Source organism: Crinia signifera, chromosome 9 (genome assembly GCF_055691185.1).
Source record: "Crinia signifera chromosome 9, ASM5569118v1, whole genome shotgun sequence".
NCBI lineage: Eukaryota > Metazoa > Chordata > Amphibia > Anura > Myobatrachidae > Crinia > Crinia signifera.
The window spans coordinates 90,168,303-90,188,639 of NC_139225.1; the positions used below are offsets into that span (position 1 = coordinate 90,168,303).

A 20,337-nucleotide genomic window follows, 5' to 3' on the forward strand; every position below is an offset into this window, starting at 1 on the left:
CCGTGTCATGCAGGACTGTGTATCCGCTCCTCAGCTTAAACAGGTGTCTATTGTCATTTGTATAAGAAGTGAATATCCGGTACTCAGCCAGCCAATGGAATGCTGGTGTTATTCCTCAAATGTAGTATCACCAGCTTACACGCATAACAAACGCAAGCACTGTGTAATAATACTATATAGGGTTATCTCTTGGCTCAGTACCAGGTTGGTATCATGGCTCAGAATGTACAGGATGGTGAAAGTGAAGGGCACACACACAATGATTAGGATTGGTTGCTCAAAGCAACACCCCATCTTCAATAGAACTCTGATCTTAGCAAATTCCCCCCTTAGACTTGTATGTATCAATGCTTGTATGTAACTACCAATGCGATTGCCTTATAGCCGGCCCACATGACACTTTTACTATAAATATATGCATAAACACACTCCCTAAAGCTCCAATCACACAGTGCTGCAAAGATGGATAGCGAGCCCCCCCCCCCCAAAAAAAATAATTCTCATAAGGTAGACAAGTAGGGCTCCCATCTTTGCTCAAAAAGGTCTCTTATCGGCATATAGATGCTAAATCAGAAGTAGTTGGAGTGGCTATCCTGCTGCATGTATAGCCCTGTATATAAATGCAGCAGGAAGAGTCTAGTATAAATAGAAGCCTCCTGCTGCATTAGTGATCTAGGCCGTGTCCTATGCGCAGCATCGGTACCACAAGCCACCTCTTGCAGATCCTCAAAAGAGGTCAGGAAACCTCCATCCAACAACAGAGATCCTGATCTCACCCCTCCCCCTAAATGGCAGTGACAAGCCTATGGTTTTAGAAACAGAGGCCAGAACGCCCTTCCCAGCCCCAAATGGCATCAAAATGTTGGCATCAGACTGATGATGCCGGAGCTGATCACACAGGAGCGGATCAGAGTCCTGTGCATGCACACAGTACCGAACTTTGATACTCAGCGCATCAGGATGCAGATCCTTCAGGATCTGAATGAGCCCCATAGGTTGCAGAATCACAAATCAAAATGTAATAACTTTACACCTGAATGTAAACATGGTAAAACTCCGTATTAGTGCTACAGTAGGTTAAGCTTCCATTATGCTTTACCCTTGGGTTTAGCTAATATGTCTGATAGATAGGAGGAATACATTGGAGTGTGCAATGAATAGGTGACCATGCGGCTTTCTGCTATAAGCTGTAATTGTCTGACATAACAAGAATGGAAGCTCCTTTGTCCTGTCATGTCTTGCTGGCTCTTTGCCTTTAGGCACCTAAGATTACTAAGCAGATGACTGATGATGTATTGCACACATTCTTTTATTTTTACCTTAAGGGAAATTATATACATTTTATTATAAAATAAATAGAAACTCTACTATCATTCAATAAATGTTACATCATAATAAGAATTATAATAAGAATAATTATTATAATAATAATAGCAGCAACAACAAGAAACAAAATGGTTACGGCTTATAGATATCAAAGCATTTATTTCAGTCTGACGAAGTTGAAGGACTTAGGACCAGTGTTCCCTCTAAGCTGTGCGCACGTGCGCGCGCACACAACTCGAGGAGCGTGCGCACAGACATTACAACAGAGTGCACAAAGCAGCAGTGGTCCCTTTTTGCAGTTGTGGACTCAATTAATGTGTGTTTCACCCATTAACTACATTGTGTGCTGTGTTTTGAATGTTTAAGTGTTTATTATCATTTTGAAGTAAAGTTAACACAAATTTAACACAAATGCTGAACATCATTTTGCAGTTATATATAAGTGACGCACAAAAATGTAAATTTCCTTCCAAAGTTGCACAGCCAAAATATTTTGCCGCACACAGCCTTCGTAAAATTAGAGGGAACATTGCTTAGGACCTAATGCAGCATTAGTTACAGTTTGGCTAAAATAGCAAAACCGCAACGGGAAACGTTCGCATGCTAGGCAGAACGGAGCAAGGCCGCCCAGCATGAAAACACACACCTTGGTCTGTAATCGCAATATAATTGTGATCGCATCACAGAAATCGCCACAATTGCAGTGATTAGTGTTGCAGCACCATCATTTTGTATTTCGCAACAACTGTGTATGATGTAACACAGCCTCCTCTTAAATGCCACCCCTCAACACCCGCCACAGGAAGCCAACACACATTTCCAGGCTTCCCGCATGCCGGCTGTGCTAAGTGGAAGTTGCCTATCTGGGATTTTTGGAACAATACACAGGAATACAAACTATAAAAGGTAAGAAACCAATAATATGATCCTCATCGTTTACATATTCATGGCTATTTGCTTTCATTGGCAGCCATTTATTTCCTATGTACAACTCATTTCCATGCATACATACAACTGTACAACTGTATGGTATGGCAGTGGTGTGTCTGGATGGTCTACCCAAATCACTTTAATTTACAGTATACACCTATACTCTACATCCCGGACACTGCGCTGCTTTAAACTATACATTTCAATGCAATAATCACAAGTTGCAAGGCCTGATTAAGAAATAGACATAATTAATACAGCAGCTGAGTCTTTGAAGGCAGCACCAGCGCTAAATGCCACAGGTGGCATCTTGTAGAAATAAGCACCTCCTGACAGCTTCTGTGATCCGCTGTGGTATTCGAAGACACAGCATCGTGAATCATTCTGTGTGGACATCGGTCGTCTGAGTAACATTCAGCTTTATTGAGGACAGCCAGTATTTTACATATGGCCTAATTCAGATCTGTTTGCAATGCTGCAATTTTTACAGATGGACAAAACCATGCTGCACTGCAGGTGGGGCTGATGTAACATGTGCAGAGAGAGTTATATTTGGGTGAGGTGTTTTGAAACTGAAATCTAAATTGCAGTGTAATAATAAGGCAGCCAATGTTGATTAAAAAATGTGAGCCTCGCAGGCATTCACATAAGGGGATACAGTTGCTCAGAACGCCTGCACAAGTGGACTGCTGCCTTATGGGAACAGTTGCCTAAATGCTTCTCGCAACACGAACGGATGATACTGACCCGTTATTCCCTTACCTATTTCTTTTCTTCACTGCTGACTTCACACAAGTTGGGCACTTTAAATGACATGGAGCCCTAACTTCACCTAACTATATGTACCAACCATTTAAAAAAGGTTAATTTTAACATAGGTTGCTGTTTTCATATAAATGGCCAAACTGTAAATTTATTTTTACCTGCATGTCATTAAATACATTTTTTTTGTGTCAATCATGTTCCAAAATTCCAGATTGTAAATCAACTATTATTAATGTTATTATTCAACCAGCATTCTGTGTTCTTCAATAGAATTTCGTTTAGTTAACAAGATACATAAGCCTTGAGCCAGAGCGTAACAATAACTTTGTGGGATCCTTAGCAACATTTTTAAGGTGCCCCTGTCCCAGTGCTTCAAAAAAGAGACACATCTCTGCAGCAATTGTTAATGTTATGCCCCACAATAGTGCCCTAGTTACTTTATAACCTGTAGTAGTGCCTTAGTTAATGATATGCATGTGTGCCATCTCTGGCAGTCATGCCCCAATGCCACCTTTTTTGCTGCATCATGTCCCTACTACCACTTTTTTTTACCAAGCCATGTCCCTAACCAGCTGTGTTGACTTGGGAGCCACCTCCTAAAGTATCCCTGTTCATATTATGTCAACTACAGTGCCCACAGTTCATATTATGCCACACTATAGAGCAGGGGTGGCCAAACCTGTCCTGAAGATCTACCAACAGTTCATGTATTTCAGGCAACCTGTGTCTCTATAGTAGGAATGAATGCAGCAGGTTTGAAAATGTGACAGTTACTACTAATGACAACAGCTGTGCACCAGCTAGGTAATTTGGAAAACATGGACCATTGTTAGATCTCGAGGACCAGTTTGGCCACCCCTGCATTAGAGCATCCACTTCATATTGTGCCGCATTAGTTCTCCAGTTCATATTATGTAACATTAAAATGCCATTTTAATGATCGGGTCCAGTTTGTAAGGGCTTCTATGTATCACCCAATGGTGACCAATAACACATGTAACTTTAACAGGGATGGTGGACGCCTTTCAGCTCTAGGCCCCATAGTAGCTGCACTCTGTTCAGGTATGACAGCTACACCCTTCCCTGGGGCCCAATCAATGACAAGATTTACATTTACACTTTGGATAAATATTGTTTCCATATTATCAAACACGCCAACCTGTCATAGGTAGCACGCTATCGTCACCATCGTACATAAATATGTCAACATGTCATCATTTTTATAGAATTTTAAGCCCACATTTTTAATGTCAAACATATAATAAGAAATAAGTTTAAAAGTTCATTACTCTGCAAACATTCTCTGCTGAATGTTTGAGATACAGTCAAATGTTTGTATATTAACTTGGGTGTTCACACCAAAAATCCCTTTATAAATGTATAGGAATGCTATCCCATACATTTTGTCTTCTTTTCCTGTCACAACATGATGGTGTATTCTTTGTACTAAAGAAATATGATGGGTTATCATTTATAAGCACTTTCCATACACCAGAGGTATTTTATCAGTATAATCATTTCAACCTACACGGACCAACAGTTTGCTATATACAGGTTGGTACCAGGGGCGTAACTATAGCACCGCAGCCCCCGCCACTGTGGGGGGGCGCTGTGCATGTGGGGGCGCCGGGGGCTGCGGTGCTATAGTTAAACCCCCCCCCCAATCCCCCGCAGACTGTCACTTACCTATCGCGCTGGTCCCGGCGGCTCCGTTCTTCTGCTGAGGACCACCACAAAATGGCCACCCCCATATAGCACACAGTTCTCTGAAACTGTCTGCTGTATGGGGGCGGCCATTCTCTGGTGGTCCTCAGCAGAAGAACGGAGCCGCCGGGACCAGCGCAAAAGGTAAGGCTGTGGGGGATTGAGGGGGGGTTTGCATGGGCGGCGGGGTAGGGGTGCTCGGCGGGGCGGCGACGGGGGGGCGCCCCCCCCTAACGGCAGGGGGGCGCCCAAAACGTAGCTACGCCACTGGTTGGTACCATCCATTATTTTCTAGATAGCCTGTTTATTAGATTTGCTTATAAACCTACCAACCACAGCAAATTGAAAATTTCCTAATATTATGTTCAATAAATAAATTCAGTATTTGACCTTAGTTAAAGGATGTCATAATAAAATGCAGCCAATTTATCTTGTAATAAGGAAGAGCTCTCCAATATTATAGATGATTTTGCAGTACTCTGTGAAATAAACATCTATTATTATTATTATTATTACTATTATCTGGGGCCTATGTACTTTGCTTTGGAGAGAGAAACAAATGGACAGAGATAACGTACCAGCCAATACACTCCTAACTGCCATGCTACATGCTGTGTTTAAAAAATGATGGTTGGGATTCAATTTATTGCCCAATCTGGCTGGTTGGAAAAAAAACCTGGTAATGGATGAGAGCAAATGACAGTTGACCAATAGCTTTTAAATGCTTGAAAACCGTCAAACTCTCATTCAGATATTACCAGGTTTTTTGTTCCAACCAGCCAGATCTGACAATAAATCTGTTCATACAGTATATGGCCAGCTTTAGGGTGGCATCCCATTAACTTCAGTGACTTACCGTAGAGAATGGATTTACCAGGGTCTGTCCAATTAGCCCTATGATACAACTAAATTCATACTTTGCACGGTTGTTGTATTGCCTCTTATAGATAATTTGGAGTTATTCAACCATGTTGTATGACTTGTATGACATATTTTAGGAACCTGAAATATAGGGCCTAATTCTAGTTCACTCTTAGATGCAAATTCCTTCTTAGATGGACAAAACCATGTGCACTGCAGGGGGGCAGATGTAACAGGTGCAGATAGAATTAGATTTGGGTGAGTTATTTAGTTTCTGTGCAGGGAAAATACTGGCTGTTTTATTTTTACACTGCAATATAGATCTCACTTTGAAGTAAAACTCCACCCAAATCTCATTCTCTCTCCACAAGATACATCTGCCCCACCTGCAGTGCACATGGTTTTGTCCATCTAAGAAGGATTTTGTCAGAAAGAGTGAACTAGAATAACCCCCATAATCCTAAAAAATCAGCCATCTGAGCAGCTGCTTCAGCACAATGGATAGGGATCAATGTGTTATTGTCCAAAACCATTTAATATTTTAGGCAAGTCAAGATGGGCTATAATTGGATAGCCCGATGATCATTATCAGGCTATCCAATTATAGCCAATGTTTTCTTTGCCCAAAACAGTAATCGTTTCAGATGGTAACACATTGATTCTGGATACGCTCTTTATCCAAAATCGCGATAATAGCCATTTTATTTTATGTTTTTACGGACAACACACAATTTTTATTGCACCTAATGGATTGTGGGTTTTAGTATATAGACCCATTTATCTCTATGTACTATGCATCAAATTGATTCTCAACTCCAAAGATTGGTTGTTATGAAGAAAAATGTAAGTATAAATGTGCACCAACACAAATAGTAATAAATTAAACACTATGCAGTCCTTAAGATCTGTTTGAAATAATAGTGTAGTTTTAATGTTAGAAAGACCTCCATTTTGATTTGTCAATATTCAATACTGTTTTTTTATGTACTTCTATGATATCATATTGATCTCTATTCCTTTTAATCCAATAGGTTTATGTGTGAGTCTTGAACCCAAATTATTATTTGGTCTTAAAAGAATGGACTGACATACAGATGGAGCAGCTTCCGTCAGAGCTGCTCCTGGTAATAGAATCGGCAACCACCAGCAGCCGCCACCATCTGCCAGAAGGGGGCGTACGTGTCCCATTCCAATGGAGCCCTCTGCCATCCTCTACAGCTCCCCCAATGCCCCCCCCCCCCCCATTCCAGCTCTCCCTGATCCCTGCCTGTCTCCCTGAAGTGGAGACGGGCAGGGAAAGCGCCTCCTGCCGCTGTGTTGACGGGGATGCGCATGCGTGCGAGGCACTCGCGCATCCCTGTCATATGGATCGCCTCTCCGCCAGCGATCGTCAGCATGTCTGCTGTTCTTTAAGAAAAAAAATTGTGTTTATGATTTAAAAAATCACTTTAATTTGTCTCTTTGGCAATAAGTTGTGCACATCACTTTCAATACAGTAAAGGTTACTGGATATAGCTGTTATACTGACCGTATTTATAAAGACTGAGAACAATAATACACAGGTTCTCAATAATACAAGATAACACACAGGTTCTCAAACTAGGTCCTCAGGGCCCCACACAGTTTATGTTTTCCAGGTGTGGATTTTTAAAATGTGACATTTGGGTGAGGGTCCCGGAGGACCAAGTTTGAGAACCACAGATATAATACCGTATATACTCAAGTATAAGTTGACCCGAATATAAGCCGAGGCACCTAATTTTACAACAAAAAACTGGGAAAACGTATTGACTCAAGTGGGACCCTCACTCGAGTATAAGTCGAGGGAGGATTTTTCAGCATAAAAACTGTTCTGAAAAAGTAGGCTTATACTCGAGTATATATGGTATTTGAAAACATATGATAAAGAACACATTAACCTAAGTATTATTTTCCCAGAAACAATGTTGTGAGAATTGTCATCAGTCTTGGAAAACGTAGTGTAGACCTTATAGCATCTATATATAAAAGGCTAAATATTCCAGACCCCTGAGGTGAAGTTGCGCCAGTAACCACTAGAAGCCACTCGAAGAACCAAATGACTCCATAACAGAAAGCAAAATGATCTGTTTCAAACTTGCTGGATATGGAGAAAGGGAGCTGTAAAAACAGAGATTGGAGGTAGGAGTATAAAGGCGGGGCTAAGCTTTTTTGACAGGCTTTTAACTAGTTACTTGCTAAATGTACTCTCCATGAATCAACTAATTTCATCCACTGTGAGGTAAAATAAGATGGTTGCCATGTCTCAGGCATTTAAAACTGTGTGAAGGCTGCATAAGCCTGAACACATATAAGAGCCCTGACTTAGGTCAGATAAAGTTCAGGAGTTGAAAAAACTTAGCCTGGGGTTTTCCTGCCTGGATACAAGCTGGGATCAGGCAGGAACCTATCAGGGACTAGTGGGAGTAGCCAGGTAAAGGTTATATAGGGCAGATAACCATGTGACCTCACCCTTCTCTTTCCAGTTTGGAAGTGCTGCAGTCCTGCGCGGATCTGAGGTAAGTGAGACAATTTTCCTTGTGCATTGCTTTATAATTGAATATGCCCCGTCCGAGACGCTCTGCGCCCCCCCCCCGCCGCCTTGTGGATGCGGCCCGGCCGTTATCTGCGGCGGGGTACCGCCGTCCACGGGTGAGGGTGCTGGGGGCTCAGGAGGCCCCTGATGCCGCTGGCTCCCCTGCTGGGGGCCTAGCAGCGGGGCTCATGCTTCCTCCAAACGGTATGCCTTCCCCGGTGAGCGTGGTCAGCGCTTCACCGGGGGTCGTTCCTGCGGCTGCCTTAATAGGCGAGCCGTTGGGGAGTGACCCCGTCGAGGTCCGGGCCTTGCCGGGTCCCTCGGCGGGCGTGGATATGCTCCCTCTGCCTCAGGTCGCGTCCGTTGTGGACGCGACGCCAGAGGCTTCTGAGCCAGCGCCTGGGGGACTCGCTGTCCCTCAGGCGGCGGGCATACTGCAGGGAGCGGTACGGGTCGCAGCGCCGGCTGGCGCGAGACCCGTGCCGGAGTTTGGAGTAGAAGGCGGGCTGGTGGTGTTGTCGCGGGCCCCGGCGCCGGCTGGCGCGGGGGTCGCGTCTTCACAGGCAGCGTCGGGCGGGTCTCCGGGACAGGAGCAAGCCCCGGCGCCGGCTGACGCGGATGCAGCGTCATCAGTGCCGGCTCCGGGGGCGCAGGTGGCTCCAGTCCCAGTAACTCAGGCCGCAGCGTCAGAGGGCGCGCGGCCTGAGGGAAGTGCTGAAATTACAAACATGAGGGCTTCTTCCCTTGCGGGGGGAAGCTCAAGTCAGAACATGCCTGTTGGGGGTTTAGTGGAGGGAGGGTTAGGGGACAGGAGGGAGAGGGTGGATGTGGCGCTGGGAGTACCTCATGCCCCCAGTGGCTGGGGGGAGGGGCTGGGTGCATCAGCATCTGGGGAGTCTGCAGCTGCAGCTGCTGCAGGCTCTAGAAATTCTGTGCAGAGGCCAGCAGGCAGTAATGGCCTGGGGGGATTTAACCTTCTGCCCCCAGGTTCAGGGCCGAATGCCTTGGGCCCCGTGGGGAGGGGATTAGGGGTTAATCAGTCCTGGAACCCAGTATTGTTTCAGGGGGGCATGCCCATCGCCACGGGGGGCCTGGGGTTGGTATACTCTAGGAGCACAGTGGCGACGTCAGTGCAGTTGCAGGGTCCCCCCCTAGGGGGGCAACCCGTAGCATCTTGGGGGGGGGGGGGCTTGTCCACGCCTTCATGGCAGGGTGCTCACCCAGGGACATTGGGGCAGTTTTCTCCCGGTGGGGGTTTCCCCGGGCAGTGGCCCCCTGCGGGGTCCCCGTATTTCCAGTCTCCGTTGGGGGGAGGGGGTTATGGGGCATGGCCACAAATAGCGCCGTGGAGGCACCAGGCGGTCCCAGCAGGGGTGCCACAATTCTCTGCGGGTTTTCAGGGCGTCCCCACTAGTCAACCACTCCTGTGGTCCACGGGGGTTCAGGGGTACAGCCCACATAGCTCCGCCGGGTATGGATGGGATCCGTGCTTTGGTCCTCAGGGGCCCTGGTCTGCCTTGAGGGGGCAGGGGGTAACCCTGCCTCATGTTGGTAGTAATTCTGTGGGGGGGCAAAGCGTTTTTTCTCCGATGGGTGTCCCCCCGATGCCAAGGGGACCCCCACCCAGTGCCACAGTGTCAGCTCCACCTCCCCCGCCATCGGATGCGTCGGTGGAGGTGGGAGGTGGGGGCAATTTGTTGTCTTCTTCCCCCCTCCCAGTTGTGTGTTCACAGGAAACGAGTGTTTTAGCAGCATCGGTGGTTTCCAGAAGGAGAAGTCGGGAGGTCAGAGATGAGTCAAGGACGACTGCGGGGTCAACAGCAGCAGGTTCCAGGTTGGCTGTTGCGGCCGACGAAGTTCCAGGGACGTCTGGTGCGGGTGAGTGCACGGTTACTTATTCCACATGTGAATCATCAGATAGTGATAGCACCAGCGTGGGGTCGGATTCCCCGCGTCGCCCGCGTAAGCTGGCCAGGCTCATTGCGCGTCACGTGGCGAAGGCAACAAATAAGGATAAGGTGGCGAGTTCCGCACCTCCTCCCACGGATCCCCCTTTGTTTACTGAAATGGTGCATTGTGCCAATACAGCAGTTACCAGGGGGCTACGTAAGAGGATGAGGGAAAAGATTAAGAAAGGGAAGTACGTTGACATGTTCACCCTTACGGAGGACATGCGGCAGGCCTTTGAGAAGGCCAAAAAGGCAGATGGTATTGGGGAAAACGCCTTTAGGAACTTCCATCAATGGTTAAGGGGCTTTCTGGTTTTTGCGGCCTGCTATGCGGAGACTAGGCCGGCCGAATACCCAAATGTCGTGAAGTATTTGTTTTTAGTACACGAAATGTACTTGAAAACAAAGGGTTACTCCTGGAGGGACTACGACGAAAAGTTTCGTCGCAAGCAGGACGGGAATGCAGTGTTTCCCATGGGTTTCAAAGACGTGGAGGTTTGGTTGGAGGTTACACAGCAGACCAAACCCCCAGGGGAAGTGGTGGCGAAGAAAACAGTGGTGGCGGCATCCCCAGCATCCAAGATAGCAGGAAAGGGCAAATGTTTTGCCTATAATGACGGCAAGTGCGCCAGGGGGGCGAACTGTCGTTTTCGCCACTCATGCAGAGTGTGCGGGGGCAACCATGCAGCTAAGGACTGCTCCGCAGCCCCAGCTGGTAAGTCGACTGACGCCGGAGAAGCCGGTGGAAGTCACAAGTAAGGCGTATTCGCCGATAGTGGTTTCCGAGCTGGGTAGGTGGCTCAGGGGATACCCCGATGCCGAGGCGGCTCGTTTTTTATGGGAGGGTTTCAGTTGTGGTTTCCGGTTGCCCATTAGGGGTTCAGTTCATGTAGTGGCATCTAGGAATTTGAAATCTGCGAGGGATTTCCCCCACATTGTTAAGGAAAAAGTTGTGGCAGAAATTAGGCTGGGACGTATGTGTGGCCCTTTTAGTGTTCCCCCTTTGCAGGGTTTGTGTATTTCCCCGGTGGGGGTGGTTCCCAAAAGCACTCCCGGGAAATTTAGGTTAATACAGCACCTATCACATCCCCACGGGGGCTCGGTTAACGATGCCATACCTGAGGAGCTCTGCAGGGTCAGGTATCAGTTGTTTGAGGAGGCCCTTGGTCTGGTTCAGGAGTGTGGGCGGAACGCATTGATGGCGAAAGTGGATATTGAGTCAGCGTTTAGGTTACTTCCGGTCCACCCAGATTCCTTGCGGTTTTTGGGTTTTAAATTGAAGGGAGAATTCTTTGTTGATAGGTGCTTGCCTATGGGCTGCTCAATATCCTGTGCGTACTTTGAAAGGTTTAGCTGTTTTCTTCATTGGTGCATTCAGAGAGCTTCGGGTTGCCAGGGTATTGCCCACTACCTGGATGATTTCCTCTTCGTGGGCCCTGAGGGTAGTCCTGCCTGCAAGAAATTGTTGGAAACTACGGAGCATGTTTTAGGGGTGTTGGGGGTTCCGATAGCTGAGGGTAAGACTGAGGGACCCACGCACTGTCTGTGTTACCTTGGGATTGAAATTGACACAAGGGATGGTTGTTGTCGTTTGCCGGCTAACAAGGTCCATAAATGGTTAGGCTTGATAGAGGATTGTCTGGCAAGAAGGAAGGTTAGGTTGAAGCAAGTCCAGTCCTTGTTGGGTTGTTTTAACTTTGCATGCAGGGTTATCCCCATGGGTCGGGCCTTCAGCAGGAAGTTGGAAAGGGCGACCGCTGGGGTCGCCAGGCAGCACCATTCAGTGTATTTGTCCAAAGAGATCAAGGAGGATTTGGGGACTTGGGCCTCTTTTTTGGAAACATTTAACAGGGTGGTGTTGTGGCCAGCTCCTCCTTGCTATAACAGTGCTTTGCAGCTTTTCACTGACGCATCGGGCAGTGTAGGTTTTGGGGCTTTCTTCGGAGTGGAATGGTGCGCGGAAGGGTGGCCTGACTCATGGGTAGACAGGGGTTTCACCAGGAATTTATTACTCCTGGAATTGTTCCCGATTGTGGTAGCCCTGGAGTTGTGGGCTCGGGAGTTAGCGGACAGGCAGGTTGTTTTTCGGTGCGACAACATGGGGGTTGTGCACACCATCAACAATCAAAGGACCTCATGCCCTTTGGCCTTGCGGTTACTTAGGCATCTGGTTCTACAATGTCTGCGCTTCAATGTGGTCTTCTCGGCGTGTCACGTTCCTGGCATCGACAATAACATAGCAGATGCCTTGTCTCGTTTCCAGTGGGTTAGGTTTAGGGAGTTGGTGCCGGATGCAGCGGAAGTAGGTTTACCTTGCCCACCTTATATCTGGCAGATTGTCGAGCCGGTATAGTGGGATTGGCCAGAAATGCCCTGGCGCCTTCCACGCAGAAGGCTTATGACGCGGCTTGGAAGGATTGGCAGGCTTTTCTGAGCAGGTATGGTCAGGAAGGTGAGTCCTTGGAGGATAGATTATGTGTATTTGCCTGGGAGCATTTCCAGGCAGGAAGGGCAAAAGGGGCCATGTCAGCTGCCCTTGCGGGCATTGCTTTCCACTCCCGGATGCGGGGTCTGGAGGATCCCACACGGTCTTTTGTCCTAAGAAAGGCAATGAAAGGTTGGGCGAAAGTGGTTCCGGTGGGTAAAGACGTAAGGCGACCTATTGACTTGGCCTTGTTAAAGGAATTAGTTAGGGTTCTGGCAGAAGTTGGGGAGTCCGGGTACGAAATACTGCTTTTTCGCACCGCGTTTGTTATGGCATTTTTCGGGGCTTTCAGGGTTAGTGAACTGGTTGCCAAGAGCAGGACGGATAGTGAGTCAGGGTTGCTTTTCAGCGAAGTTCAGCTGCGCAGCGACAGTGTGTGCTGCAGAATTACTAGATCCAAGACGGATCAGGTTGGCAGAGGTAAGTGGGTTATTCTGCAGGCTCATGGCGAGGTAGAGATTTGCCCGGTGCAGTTGGCGCGGGCTTACTTGGGGATCCGACCAGTAGCAGTTGGGGGGCAGTTTTTAGTGCATAGTGATAAGGCTGCGCTTTCTAAATTTCAATTTGCTGCCGTTTTGAAGCGCTGTTTGAGTGTGTTGGGGCTCCCGCCTCAGGAGTATGGTACCCATTCCTTTCGGATTGGGTCGGCTACACAGGCTGCGGCAGCTGGGTTGTCCCCAGGGGCGATCCAGGCGCTAGGTCGGTGGAAGTCCGATTCGTATAAGAGTTATGTGAGATTAGATAAATTGTAGTTGCGCCTGTTGCGCCAACCCTAAAACGAAGTTTACTCCCGGTTTTTGAACGACAGCGTTCAGAAATCGTGGGTGTGAAGGTTGTTTTTACTTTTTCCTCCGAGGGGGCCTTTATTCAATTGGCAAACCAAGGTCCACGGGAGGTTTTTTAAGTTTTCTCCTTCACATGGGTTGATTTTAAAGTTTTGTGTTATATATATATATATATATATAGTTACTGACGGTAAGGATTCTTCTTTTTTCAGTTTCAATGGAATCCTCGGGAGAGATATGGCTCATTGGCCATTCTTTCATTTATTGGGCAGGGAGACACCCAATGGGCAGGAGGTCACATGATTATCTGGGAGACAGAACGGTCAGGTGGATAGGTGTGAGGGGCATGCGCTGGGGTGAGTTCTTGAACGAACTTTTCAGGCATGAGAGGAATTGGGGCCGCCCCCAATGGTTGGTCATCCACCTGGGCGGCAATGATATGGGCATGGTCAAAGGAATCGACCTGATTCTAAGTATCAAGTCCGATTTGGTGGCTGTACGGGCTCATTGGCCTGGTGTGAGGATAGTTTGGTCGGAAATTATCCCTCGTTTCCATTGGCGGGGTGCTGTTCGGACCTCAGCCATTGAGAAGGCGAGAAAAAAGGTTAACTCTGCCATAGGAGTCTTTGTTAGAGCTATGGGGGGTAGTGTGGTAAGACATCCTTCATTGGTGCTCGATAACGTGAGGTACTATAGAGAGGATGGGGTGCACCTTTCCCCTGCGGGAAATTGCATGTTTCTGGAGGACATCTACCGTTTGTGGGCTTGAATAGTTAAATAGGTTCCTTCCCGGTTGGTTAGGTTTTTTCTTTTGGGGATGGCGGCTGCGGTTAGTTAACCTTTGCGGTGGCGGGAAGTCGCTACCAGCCAGCGGTCAAAGGGGGGCACAAGCGGTCATCGTGGGGCACCATCCCTTTCGTAGGACGGCGGGTGGTCCTTCCCGTGCGGGTGGACAGGGGGCGTTCCCCTGCGGGACCGTCCGCTAAGGGCTCAGCCAGGTTAAGGGGTGGTGAGACCCTCACGATGCAGGTTGTGTCAGCAGGAGGCGGTGGTGAGCCCCTCCTGCAGTTTTTTGCTTTACGTATATCAAGTTGACTGGGCTGGCGTGTTGGTAGCGGCTTAGTCTTTGCCATCCTCCAACCTTTAGTTTAAAAGTTAGGGACTCAAAATCCAAATTTAAACCCAAATTTCTTAGTTAGCTTTCAAGGTCTCAATAAATATTCCTCTGACCTTTTTAAACTTAACCCTTGGTGTCAGTGTGGTTATTTCTTGTACGCGTGGTTTATTTAGTGTCGTCTCAAATTATTTTAGATAAGGTTTTGGTTTAATTTAATGTAAAGGTATTTTAAGTTATGGGCTACTTAAAACTGTGTGAAGGCTGCATAAGCCTGAACACATATAAGAGCCCTGACTTAGGTCAGATAAAGTTCAGGAGTTGAAAAAACTTAGCCTGGGGTTTTCCTGCCTGGATACAAGCTGGGATCAGGCAGGAACCTATCAGGGACTAGTGGGAGTAGCCAGGTAAAGGTTATATAGGGCAGATAACCATGTGACCTCACCCTTCTCTTTCCAGTTTGGAAGCCCTCCCTCCCTCCCCAAGAGCGGGCTCACTAGCGGGATGGTTATCCCAGTGAGCAATTTTTTGGTGTTTTGCAGAAGCGTTTCTGCAAAGAATTTTAAGTTTTGTGGCTTTCCAGCCAGCATGGCGGGAAGTCGCTACCAGCCAGCGGTCAAAGGGGGGCACAAGCGGTCATCGTGGGGCACCATCCCTTTCGTAGGACGGCGGGTGGTCCTTCCCGTGCGGGTGGACAGGGGGCGTTCCCCTGCGGGACCGTCCGCTAAGGGCTCAGCCAGGTTAAGGGGTGGTGAGACCCTCACGATGCAGGTTGTGTCAGCAGGAGGCGGTGGTGAGCCCCTCCTGCAGTTTTTTGCTTTACGTATATCAAGTTGACTGGGCTGGCGTGTTGGTAGCGGCTTAGTCTTTGCCATCCTCCAACCTTTAGTTTAAAAGTTAGGGACTCAAAATCCAAATTTAAACCCAAATTTCTTAGTTAGCTTTCAAGGTCTCAATAAATATTCCTCTGACCTTTTTAAACTTAACCCTTGGTGTCAGTGTGGTTATTTCTTGTACGCGTGGTTTATTTAGTGTCGTCTCAAATTATTTTAGATAAGGTTTTGGTTTAATTTAATGTAAAGGTATTTTAAGTTATGGGCTACTTATAAACAGAATGCTGCACAAATGTGCAAACACAGACAAACTAAATGACAACAACAGATGTTTTTCGATAGTAGCGCCATTTACAATGTATTTCCATCGCATGAGACATGGCTACTAACAGCACTATGCCTAATGATTTTGGCATTTAAATCCAGAGATTGCTTTGTTACACCAAATGGACTACAGCATGTGGAACTGATATGTAAGGATGCCTCCTATTATACTTTGTCTTAAGGTAGACAGGGGGAAAAAAACGAAAGAAGTAAATATTTATAGTTAAGACTGAGGCCAAGAAAAAAATGTTCCCTTCTACAAACACTGAACTCTCACAGATGTTCGGAACATTGTCCTGGAACAAGAAAATCTGCAAAGTGAGGCAAACATCTCATCAAGAGTCTCTCTTACAATACACAGCGATTTCTTCAAAAGGGCAAAAATGTTCTTAAACTGATGCAAGGCATCACATAACCAGAATAATGTTTACTTTAGTCCAATCTGGGGTGATGTCACTCATGGACGCAACTAGACCACGAGGAATCGGATGCAGGTGTTCTTGACTATAATTATTTACCTGCCAACCACAGAAAACCTTCTATATACTGTAGTTGCTATAGTCATAAAAACAACTGGACTATAATAAATTAGTACTGTCAACAGTCGCATGAGATCTAATATAGAAAATGTTCCTATCAACTTTGATGTAACCCAAATAAAACCTATTAGAACAAGACTAACTACAGTCGTTACTATCATTACACCAGGAGCCTGCTTATGGCCCTCCAGCTGTTGGGAACTACACATCCCAGCATAGTTTTAGTATTCCCTAATAGCAAAACTGTGGGAAGGCATGATGGGACTTGTGGTTTCACAACAGCTGGAGGGCCATAGTTTGGACATGCCTGTTAAAAAGCAATGAAATAGATAGCTGGTAACAGTCCATTTCATTGGGAACATTCTCTCTATTTTTAGTTTTCAGATACTTTTCCACTGTAACATTAACACAAAGAACTGTCTGTAAACATAGTTTAACATCACTTAAATAAAATGATGGAGGTCCAAGATGGAAGAAACCCGGCAGCAATTGATGGTTCAACAAGATTTGTAAACACCATATTTCTTATGAGGCCTACACATGGGGAGATGCGGCTGAGTGTTCTGAACAATGCTAGACCGCTCTGAATGCTCAGCAAGATCGCTCAGCACACAGAGATGTGTCAGTGTACTCAGCGTTGTGTCAGGGTCAGTGTTCTCCGGTGAGAATATGATTACAAGATTAATATCTAGCATGCTGGATATTAATCGATGGGTGATAGGGTTGCGCGGGGCCGCAAATCGCTATCGCAATCACTATGCCCCTACACACGGATCGATGTTGGGGCATTTTCTAAGCGATCAAGTGAGATCACTTAGTAAATGCACCTAAATTGCTACGTGTGTAGGCCCCATTACACAGAACAATATTTGTAAACACCATGGGGTCTTTGTACTAAGCCTTGGAAAGAGATAAGTTGGGAGGAGATAAAGTACCAACCAATCAACCAACTTCTTACTGTGATTTAGCAAACCCAGCTTTAATATGAAATAGGAAATGATTGGTTGGTGCGTTATCTCCATCTGCTTTGTCACTCTCCAAGGCTTTCTATATAGATTCCTGTATCTGTTGGATACTCTTCACTGGAGAGTATATTCAACTGAACAAGAACAGAGTCAGCAAATGACTACATAGAGGTGAGATTTGGTTGCATATTTAGGTGCCCAAATAGAACAGATCTGGTTCAGTGGTCAGGCTGGTGTGTTCATACACATAGACATCTCAACTATTAGGGTTTCGGGCACTCGCAGTACAGTAGGCACAGACTTTTATTGGGGCCAGATGCTTGTTTTTCCTCATTACCCATTGCCGTGTCTTCCTGCTAGTGGGGAGTGTTTTAGTACTAAAAATAACTTGAATGGAAATAGTAAACCAGTTATGTTTCTTATTAAGCCTAATTCAATCATACGTCCGATCAACATTTCTTTACAAGCTGCTACTCCAAAGAAAATATCAACCATATGAGGTGAATGAAAAGACGATGTTGGTGCCATCAGCCACAATTTACACTGCACACAAGTTATACAACACGGTTGTATGACTCCAAATTGGCAGTAAGAGGCATTACAACAAACCTGCCAAGTATGAACTTTGTTAGATCATGGGATGAATCAGTTGTATTGAAACATATGTTGAACTGTCTGAGTGGAAGAGAGAGACGTTATACAGCAGAGTTTCCAGCTGTGAAAGTTACATAGCCAATTACAATCGCCACCCATCACAGTTAAACCATCTACAAGCACCTACTGAACATAGAGGTTACAGTCTTGGCAGGCCTACACAGCAAAGGCCTGCGTTGTACAGGTGGGTACATTACAGCAGCCCCCCAGAACTATGAGTACACGTGTATGCATTGCTATACACCTTATATATTTAAACATTAACCAATACATTTTCCCTTAAACCTTCACGCTATGTACAGCTGGAACAGAACTAATGAACTTGAGTCTGTCTACTATTAGTGTCCATCTTTGTTTAGATATGGCATACTATCTAGTCTCTTTCCTGAAACATAAGTTTTTCTAGAATAGTGTTCTTGGAATTTACAAACTGAGATTAACACAGTACAGAAAATATGAACGAAGGGATTAGATACTATATCCTAATACATTTTGTTTACATAGCAATGTGAACTATCTTAGCTCTATATAAATAAGTTATAGTAATAAAATACCCATAGTTTACATTTTCTGTGTTGCAGTAAATAGGCTTCCATGCAGTGGGTTTTTGGTTACAGTGTCGCTGATTTTCTCAGTGACCGAACGCTCCTTTAAAATGGAAAAAAAACCCTTACATTAAAAGAAGTAACATTATGATGCAACATGCAAACAATATTCACTATAAACACATGCTGGGAGTCAGGAATATTACTGCTGTAGGTATTGCCATGTTTACACTACAGTGCTATGTCTCTCCGCTGGCAGAGCGATAGCTCTGTTGACTTGTGAATGAACACATATTGGGAAAGGAAAGAAACTGACACCATCTGGCTCGGAAACAAGTGTCACTGGAGGAAGTTGCTAAAATCAAACCCACTGAGCCTCTCTAGGAGTGAATGGCTTCAGCAACAGATTAAAGCCACAAGTTACTGCATCAGTGCAATGATCGGCAAAGTGCTAGCTCTTCTTATCGCCATGCAGAGAATAAGCAGCCACTCTACAAGGGAAGAGATTATAGGGAAATGTCAGTCACATCTGTAGGATTGCATTCACTTTAGTCTCTGTTGCAGTGGAGTTCACAGACATGTGCGCATGAACACACACACTCTGATGTTGCACAACTGATTTATTTCAGGAAAAAGTGGGTAGTCTGGGCAAGAGACAGAGGGCCAATACCCATGAGTTGCACCATGTAACATTATTCTTAATCTGCCTCATTTACCATTTCCATTGAGACACAAAAGAACTAATCCTAACTTCGGATGGAGCCTTCCTCAGCTAGCCTTCTCTGTATAGCCATGGCTCACCAAGGCCTATTGTTCTCAGCTGCAATACAATACATAGAACAATACATGATTAAGTCCAACAGCTCTGTCTCACTTAATACAATTAACGGGCTAAATGAGGATGGCTCTATCTGTGCAATACTCCTACTTACTACACGATTGGCAAAAAAGATGCAAAATTTGGGAAACCGTAGTCAAGAGTGACAATTGCTACCCACAGCACCTCAGTCACGTTAGGAGTCTTGTGCAAAAAGGATAGTTATACAGGGGGGGGAGGGGCTTTCTCTAGTGATATGCATTGTCCTTTGTACAGACAACAGAGCACATTGCTAAATACCCACGATGGCCTACATCGTTAATGATATACAGCCTACATTCTAGATAATATGCACACATTTGTGAATATCATTCGATGGCCCTTATTCTGATCTGTGCGGCCAGATCAGAATATGCAGCCAGGACCGTGCAGGCGAATCCCCGCCTTCCATACGGATCGCCACCTCCGTCCGTACGCGGATATGTGGCGGTCCGCATGAAAGTGGACGGGGATACGCCTCCTCCATCTTGGGAGCAGCCCCTGCATTCGATGGTCGCCGACCATCAAATGCAGGGCCGCACGCTCCACCAGCTCCCGCCACCCTAGACCACACGGACACTTGTCCGTATGAAATCATGTATGGGGGCGGGCAGCTGACATCCGGCGATGTCAGATGCCCGCCCCCTACACATGCGTCACGGCTTTATTACCTATGCATAGGGTAATGAGGCTAAGTAGCCCCTCACGCCCCTCTCCGCCCCCTGTGCGGCGTCTAAAAAAAACGTACGGCGACACCGCTTGCACATGCGCAGAGTGACCTCTGCACATGCGCAGACGAAAAACATCGGCGGTACGACCGCAAGCGGCAAACACCGCACCAACCAGAATAAGGGCCATTGTCCGGTGCATTTGCACCTTAAGGCCTAAATGAATACATTAGGTAATACTCAATTATATCCAGACGTCTTGGGCCTGTAGTATCACGGGATGCGGTCATTCGTCAGAATGCATTTAGGTCTACAGTCATTAGGTCGACCCCACTAGGTCGACTGGCAGGAAGGTCGACCTGACTTAAGGTCGACATGGGCCAAGGTCGACATGACTTAAGCTCGAATTTGCATAAAGGTCGACATGAGGAAGGTCGACTGGTCATAAGGTCGACATGGGTTTTTCACTGTTTTTTGAGC

At 46.3% G+C, this 20,337-nt stretch overlaps 1 protein-coding gene across 4 annotated transcripts in view; it reads right to left on the bottom strand.

Annotated features, from left to right (window-relative positions):
• COL4A6 (collagen type IV alpha 6 chain) overlaps positions 1 to 20,337 on the bottom strand; it is a 279,946-nt gene that overhangs the window by 189,029 nt on the left and 70,580 nt on the right. The gene's annotated exons all lie outside the window — the stretch shown is intronic.